This window comes from Giraffa tippelskirchi, chromosome 2 (genome assembly GCF_054371585.1).
Source record: "Giraffa tippelskirchi isolate mGirTip1 chromosome 2, T2T-mGirTip1v1.2.pri, whole genome shotgun sequence".
NCBI lineage: Eukaryota > Metazoa > Chordata > Mammalia > Artiodactyla > Giraffidae > Giraffa > Giraffa tippelskirchi.
Window position 1 is genome coordinate 96,989,207 of NC_137276.1, and position 8,294 is coordinate 96,997,500.

An 8,294-nucleotide genomic window follows, 5' to 3' on the forward strand; every position below is an offset into this window, starting at 1 on the left:
TTTTGCTCTTCCTGTGTAGTCTGCCCACAATCACTGGGAGGGAGATGCATGAGGCTGACAGCTGACAACATATGCTGCTGGGAGTTGAGAATAAGACATGTATGAAGAAAAGTCAGAGGGTGGTGAAGTTGGGCAAAACTTACTGCTCCCCATAAGATGACAATTTAAGCCAACATTAGGTATTATCTGGATCCATGACCTTCCCGTTTGTAAGGAAGGACATCTGAAAGATGGCATGAGCCTTAAATGACCAACAATTTGGCTCCCAAAGCTGTGTGACAGTCCTTCCTGCTGATTACAAGGGTCACTGGCAGCTGCAGAAGAAGACAGAGTAAGAGGAGCGACTGCCTGCAGCCACCAGTTCCTGAAGGAGGAACCTTCCCCTTTGACGGCTCACAGTCATTGTTAGCTTCCACACTGCCGGTTAGCCAATCATGATAGACTTCTGTTCATTTTTGTTTTATGGGTATATGGGGATTGTTTGTTTCTTGTTGCTCTGCCTTTTCATGAATTAATATTAAGGGTATCAGTTAGGATGCTTTTGGTGTCACAAGGAACAGAAATCTCAACACAACATGACTTAAACAAGAAGAAAACATATTGGCCCAATAAATGAAAAAATCCAAGTTCAAATACGTTTTGATTCTATGAATACTTCTCTCTCTTTCTCTCTCTCCCTCCCCCACCCCAGCTCTAAAATGGATCCCATTTTCAAAACGGTTTTTCCCTGTGGAGACATGATGTTTACTCCAGTTTCAGCCTTACCTCCTCTTGGGTTCACCTCAAGTGAGGAAAACAGCAGGCCCAATAAAAGTCTCATTGAGTCTCACTGACTCTGACTGGGTCGTATGCCCATTCCTGAACCAATTACAAGGCCGGGAAAAGGCAATGCCCTGATTGGCTGAGGCAGAGCCTAGGTCCATCGGAGATCTGGAGTGGGATTGGTGCCAATAGTATACTAGCTGCCTTTGGTAGAGAGAGAGACAGGGTGATTTCCCATAGAAAAATCCAGATGTGACCAGGAGAAGGGTAAATGGATATTGATCTGCATAATAATGGATGTCCATTATATCAAGTCTTACCTACAGATTCTAGCATGAACTGGGGACAAAGACCATGTCTTCCACTTCTCTGAGTCACTCACAATTACTAGTTTATAAATAACAGGTAATAGTTACAAAAAAGCATGTAATAGTTGATTCACTGATTCATTTAGTCAAATTGAAAAAAAACTAACATTAAACATCACTGCGGCTTTTCTTCAAACCCTTCTGCTTCTTGACAATGTCTATACTTCATTTCAAAAAAACTAGACTTTCCAATGCTGTTTTCATTCATAGAACTATCTTTTATTAGGTAAGTGAACTTGTTGTTTAGTCACTAAATTGTGTCCAACTCTTTTATGACCCCATGGACTGTAGCCTGCCAGGCTCCTCTGCCCATGGGATTTTCCAGGCAAGAATACTGGAGTGGGTTGCCATTTCCTGCACTATAAAATATTATTAATGATACTGACCCTCAGCAGCACCATATCAGAGCTTTTACTTGTGATATCTCAAGTAAATCTCATGACAACCCTATGAGGAAAATGTTACTTTTATCCTTTTATCCTTATTTTACAGATACAGAAAATTAGGCTCAGAAAAGTCAAATGGTCTGCCCAAAATAACTTCATCAGTAAGTGGCAGAGCTAGGATTTGAACCCAAGTCAGTCCACTGTTTTAACTTGGTCAACCAGATCATGCTGTAAAGCCCCATTCAGTTACCAACACCTTACAGAACCACTCTAGCTGGAATCAGTCAACCCTTTCAAACCATTAGAAGCTTCTCTTATAACCCTTATTTTGTCAGACTGAAAAAAAATATTTTTGAAGTAAATATTTGGGCCTTTAATAAGCATCATTTAAATACTAATGGATAAGTTTTATTTTATAGACTTTTTATTATAGTTGATTTACAATGCTGTGTTAATTTGTGCTGTATAGAAAAGTGACTCAGTTATACACATATATACACTCTTTTTATATTCTTTTCCATTATGGTTTAATCCCAAGATATTGACAATATTTCCCTGTGGTATACACTAGGACTTTGTTCTTTATCAATTCTATATATAACAGTTTGCATTTACTAACACTAAACTCCCAGTCCATCCCTCCCTTCTTCGGATAAGGTTTATTTTAAATTATGTGACCAGACTGAAAATTGGTATTTCTTCACAAAAATATTGGTTGACAAGTTTAATCCCACTTATTTATTCACTTAGTCGATATTTATTTATTGCCTTCCATGGGTTAAATGCTAGGGGTAGAGTGATAACCAAGTCACACATAGTTCATAACTTCTTGGGTCTTTGATAATTTATTTTTTATTATTTATGAGAATGTTTACAAATACTTTGAAGCTCTATAAATCAACAAGTAATTATTGACTGAGCTGATATAAATGCCTTGTCTAGATGCATGAGATACATTGGTGAATAAAATAGACAAAGATCCCTTCCTTCAGGGAGTTTATAGTTTAGCAGGGTGCAACGGACAGTATACATAATAAATAGGTACTTTATAAATGATATATAATAAATAAGTGCTTTGGAAGGAAGAAAAAGTAAAGCAAGATAAAAATGATGCTGGAGCTTTTGAGGAAAACTAAGATAATGCGTCTGGAGTAGAGTGAGAAGGAGGGGAAATAAGGTGAGAGAATAGGGTAACTTGTGTAGCCAAGTGGGCAACTATATTGCTGTTAGTGTAACTGACACCATCTTGGGACCCTACAATTCCTTTCTTCTTCTGCTGACCCTACCGAGGACTGTACTGTGCAGTGAATCACCTCTCTGTTGTCAAGGCCCTTGTGGCTGACAGACATTGCTTAATAATCATTAGGACCAGGTAGCTTCTATGCTCTATTAGTTCCCAAACAAAGACGAAAATTTTCCTGATGTTTTCCCAGTGCCCGAGAGACTATTTAACCATTGCATGTCCTGTCTCCAAGCCCTAGGTTAACTTTTAAATTGTTCCCATGGTCCTCTTGCAGTACAAAGTGTAGCTATGAATGCTTCCAGATCATTGTATGCCCAATCCCCATCCCACCCTGTGAGTGAGTTACCCTATAATAAAGTGATCCATTGACTGTGTGGAGTTGCCTGCCTAATTCTTCAGTCTCAAGATGACTTCTCAGTTCAGTGAGCACTTTTAATTCCCTCCATCCTCCACAAGCCTTTACTTTGGCCCTTACTCTAAGCGAAAAGGGGGAGTTACTGAGGGCTTTGAGCAGAGGGATGATATGATGTGATTCTATTATATATTACATGACTCCTTAGAACAGTCTGGACAGAGTCAGGGCCAAGAGTAGAAGCAAAGAGCCAGTCAGGAAAAATACCACAAGATCCAAGTTAGAGAAGGTAGCGGCTTGAACCAGCAGGCTAGCAATATAGATGCTAAGAAAGGTTCAGATTCTGGATTTATTTCGTTTCATATTGAGGATAGGAGTAGTCTTAACTTCTATGTTTGTGATGAGGACAAATGAGATGAAAAAGGAAAAGAGTTTACAACAGTGGCGAGCACTAGAATTGCTTAATAAACAGCAGTAATAATTATGACTATTATCCACAGATATCCGTTAGTCACTAGGTAGTTCTCTGTAGTCCTGGAAGTGAGAAAAAAAAAAAAACTTGTATGTTAATAGAAGGGCTTCCCTGGTGGCTCAGATGTTAAAGAATCTGCCTGCAATGTGGGAGACCCAAGTTCAGCCCCTGGGTTGGAAAGATCCCCTGGAGAAGACAATGGCTACCCACTCCAGTGTTCTTGCCTGAAGAATCCCGTGGACAAAGGAGCCTTGACCCCTATGCATCCATGGGTTCACAAAGAGTCAGATATGATTGTGAGACTAACATGTTAATACAAAGTCTTGAAAATGGGATTCGGATTTGGTCCCAAAGAGGGGAAGTCCCTCTCTTCTTCCTTTTTTCCCACAATGCCTTTGCTTCAAGGCCGAGGGCAGCCATGACCACCCAGTGTCCATCAAGCGCATCCTGCCTGATCTCTCCGCTCTCATCTCCCCCTGCTTTGCTTCACAAAACCAAGGTGTAAGTGTAAGTGATCATGTATGGGAGTACCTGATACCCTGTGCTTAAGTGACAAATACCTTTTCATATGCCTTTATCCTGGGGAGGGAGGATGTTCATCTTGGGGGAGAACCTGGTAGGGTCCTCGTAGCCCCTTGGGTCAATGCTGAGGACCCATCTGTCTTGTCACAGGAGTTCTGAGAAACTCCTAGAGAAAGAAACATCAGGAAGAGCTCAGTTTGCAGTCACTGGAATGAGCATCCTCACCACTCACAGAAAAGGAGGTGGCACGGGAGAGTGCAGTCAAGTGGAATGGTTGGAGTATACTTTAGAGAAATTTCGCCAAAAGGGAAAGTAGAGATGATGGTCTCTCTCTTTTTTTAATTCCCTACAAAAAAAAAAAAAATTCTCCAGAACTTAAAACTATTTTAATCAGCTGAAAAACATACGTGGGCTTTACAGCTCCAAGACAGCTTGCACAGGCCCCGATAAATTCCTATCGCTCATTTGCATACGCTAACAGCTACACTTTAATCAGCCTCCTAATCCCTGATGGTATTAATGAATTTTTTTATGCTTTTTTTTTTTTCAGTATCATGTTTGCTAATTCAAAAATGATCAGCGGCTTCTGTGTGCCTTTTTTTATGCAGGAAATAATGGGTGAGCTGGGTACTCCTGTTATCCCGCTCTCACAAATAATTAAGACTACAAAGGGTACAAATCAGTTTGAATGCAGTGCACAAAGGCATGGGCTCAGCAAAGGCCTCTCTGTGTTTCTGTTTCTCCCTCCCCCACCCCCTACTTTCTCTTTTTTTATTTGTTCCTTTTCTTTAACAAGAGGTGGTTTCCAAAGACACCTGGGCAGGCAAGGAAATGACCCACCCAAAATCTTAATTCCCTGCCTCCCTCACCCCTATCACCACCACTGGGACCTGCAAAATGATGAGAGTTTCCATCTCAGAGGGTTTGGATGCCTCTCCAGCCTGGTTTTTGAAGCACAAACTGCTGTGGAAAGAAAAAAAGAGAACTTTCTGACTTGTGTCTCTTTCATATTTCATACCGTCCTTCCTGTTCACTTTCCCAGTAAGAGTAAGAGCCAGCCAGGCCTGGTGCAGCCAGGATCAGAGAAATGACGAAAGGCTCTCCTCCTGCCCGAGGCCTTGCTCCAGTTTGGCTCACAGTAGCCCAGGCCAGCCAGTGACACGAGTGCTGGGGACAGATCCCAGTGGCTCATGCAGCTATAGCACCTCTAAAATTAGGGCCAAGATTAGACATTTTAGACCTATTGGGAAAAAAGAGAGAAGCTTGGTGATTAGACCTCAGAAGGAATGGGAGAGGCCAGCATGGACAATGGAAATTCACAAATAAGCCAAACTGTTTTAGCCAGAATGACTATCTAACAGAGAACAGAGTTCCCTGATTTGCATCTCATCACTCCAGCCTGCCTCCTCATAGTCGCTAGTGCTGGACAGGTGATTATCCAAAACCACCAGCCAGAGAAAGGAGGAGAGGCCAGCCCTGGAGAGTGAACTCCCAAACAGTGAACAAGTAGCAAGAAAATACAGATATAATCCAGTGCAGGCACTTTTACAAGTGAATTAAATGGTAAATTTATCTCATATTTTAACAATTTTTTAAATGCTAGATGTAAAAATTAAATATCCACAAGCATCTCAAGTTATAGAGTTATTTTTTAAAGGTTGGGGAGGAATCAAGCCATTCATATATTTAGGAACATATGAATATTCTAATGTATGTATGTACTATGACTTTTTTTAATTTTGTTATTCTGGAGAATACTGGCAGAAAGATGAGACAACCAAATTAACAAAGTTCTTAGCACTGCAACAAGGATAAAGCTTTGCATGAATATGTAATGATTATCAAATCAACGACCTCCCATTCTCTTATCACCTGGCAACCTATCACTCACCTGTGGTCACTGGAAAATGGCTTAGCTTTCCAGACAACTGGAAATTACAGGCAACTTTTTGGCTTCTTGTCTGTCTTCTTCTAGTTAAGTTCTTTTCTGTATTCCTAGTAGAACATTCTTTGGTACATAATAGGCACATTGAATTACTTTGGGGTGCCCTGACTCTAAAACATAATCATTGGGAATCGATTACTGACATTGAGCTTATCTAATGGCATAATATCTCTTTAAAAACAGTACATAACAGTGTTAGTCACCCAGTCATGTCCAACTCTGTGATCCCATGGTCTGTAGCTCACCAGGCTCCTCTGTCCATGGAATTCTCCAGGCAAGAATATTGAAGTGGGTAGCCATTCCCTTCTCTAGGGGATCTCCCCAACCCAGGGATCGAACTCAGGTATCCTGCATTCTTTACTGTCAGAGCCACCAGGGAAGCCCAGTATCTTCTTTAATTGTATGCAAAAGGTTGAATATAATTTGACTTTAGAGTTACCAGAAACCTGAGAATCCATTCTAGGTTTGGGAATGATATTCTACTTTCTAACTCATGAGGATTCAGATACTTTTTTTTTCAACTTTATTCCACTTACCTCACTCTCCCTTACTGTGACCCATTTTTAAGCCATTGTAATCCTCATCAAGGAGCTTCCCTGGTGGCTCAGTGGCAAAGAATCCACCTGCCAATGCAGGAGACACAGGTTCAATCTTTGGGTCAAGGAATTCCCTTGGAAAAAGGAATGGCAACCCACACCAGTATTCTTGCTTGGGAAATCCCATGGATAGAGAAGCCTGGTGGGCTACAGTCCACGGGGTCTCAAAGAGTTGGGGGATACCCATCAAGCCACCCATCCATCAATTTTTCAACAGATCTGTGCTGAGTGTACTTTCTGCCAGTTACCTTTGGTATCTCAACCAGCAGATTAGTGGAGAGAAGGGAACACCAGTGATTCTTCTTGTTGGACACTCTCGAGGAAAATTCAAGATATCTGGGAAGTATTGTTTAACATTTTGTATTTTCCCTCTCTATAGACTGTGTTTACTTATACCATTGTTCCCTTCAACAGCAATGCTTGACCCTGGTTGTTCATTAGAATCACCTGAAAAAGGGACTTCCCTGGCACTCCAGTGATTAATACTTCACCTTCCAATGCCAGGGGTACAGGTTCGATCTATGGTTGGGGAGCTAAGATTCCACATGCCTTTCAGCCAAAAAATCAAAATATAAAATAGAAGCAATATTGTAATAATTTCAATAAAAATTTCAAAAATGGTGCCTATCAAAAAAATCACCTGAAAAACTTTTAAAACCATAGGTCTGCCATATCCACATTGTACCCTCAGAAATTCTGATTTGCTTCATTTAGGGTGGCCCACCTGACACTGATATAGTTAAAATTTGACCAGATGATTCTAATGTGCAGTGTTCTACAGAAACAAAGGCAGGTAGAGTGTGCCAAACATAGCAAAAGAGTGTTCCCAAAAAGGAGAAATGATTAAAATGTTACCAAACAAATCTCGGCAGGTTATACTTAATTCTATATAGTCCCAACTGCATTATTTTTCTATTTCAAAAAGTATTGGAGGAACTTTGAGGAGGCATCTACAATCACCCAGTTACTGTCCATACCTGTAGGTCTCATCCCTCCCAGCGTTCCACGCCAACAACACAGTTTCTATTTATGATCCCTCCTATCTGAAAACTAAAGCTGAGCTGCTTAAAGCCTCAGTAGAACAGATGTAGCGTCTTGATTTTAGTTTCATGGTCAAGGGTCTCTGTTCTTTCATTACAGAAGAGTTATTTCTGGAGTTGGTTCTGTAACCAAAGGTCTCATGACCTTCTCTTAGGATCACAGAGGAAAATCATCAGAGGTATCTTTAAATTCCCCAAAGTGATCTGTAAACTGAGAAGCTGGGTGCCAAAAAGATGGAGGTATATTGTGAAAATGTGATTTTGTTCCTGATCTTGGCAACACAAAACAAAACCACACCATTGACAAAGTATCCTAGTGCTAGTAAAGTGGCTCATGGATTTATAGCAGTTTATAGAAGGGTATCCCTGGTTTCTTAACTTTTAAATGTCTCGGGGGAAAAGATTGAAGATAAATGCAAGTAAGAAAAAATAGGACTAACAGCCCTTCTGAGCATTTGTGGAAGTAGAATTGCTGAAGCTAAGTCCTGAGAATGGCAGATCCCAGACACCACGGTGTGCTGTTCTTGATAATGACCTGAACTTGTATTGGGTTTAAGTTTAATTCAAAGCAAAGCCCCAAGTTCTCGGTGAAAAATAGCTTTGAAAGC

General features: G+C 40.7%; 1 protein-coding gene and 1 long non-coding RNA gene across 2 annotated transcripts in view; one reads left to right on the forward strand and one right to left on the reverse strand.

Annotated features, from left to right (window-relative positions):
• LOC145538141 (uncharacterized) overlaps positions 1 to 8,294 on the forward strand; it is a 134,878-nt gene that overhangs the window by 84,915 nt on the left and 41,669 nt on the right. The window contains exon 6 of the mRNA XM_081569668.1: positions 6,864 to 6,989. The gene's annotated coding sequence lies outside the window, so the exon portion shown is untranslated. The remainder of the gene's footprint in view (positions 1 to 6,863; positions 6,990 to 8,294) is intronic.
• LOC145538142 (uncharacterized) overlaps positions 1 to 8,294 on the reverse strand; it is a 67,593-nt gene that overhangs the window by 17,342 nt on the left and 41,957 nt on the right. Inside the window, exons 7-8 of the long non-coding RNA XR_014076668.1 lie at positions 4,996 to 5,068; positions 4,144 to 4,271 (exon numbers count right to left, since the gene is read on the reverse strand). This is a non-coding gene — a long non-coding RNA (uncharacterized LOC145538142). The remainder of the gene's footprint in view (positions 1 to 4,143; positions 4,272 to 4,995; positions 5,069 to 8,294) is intronic.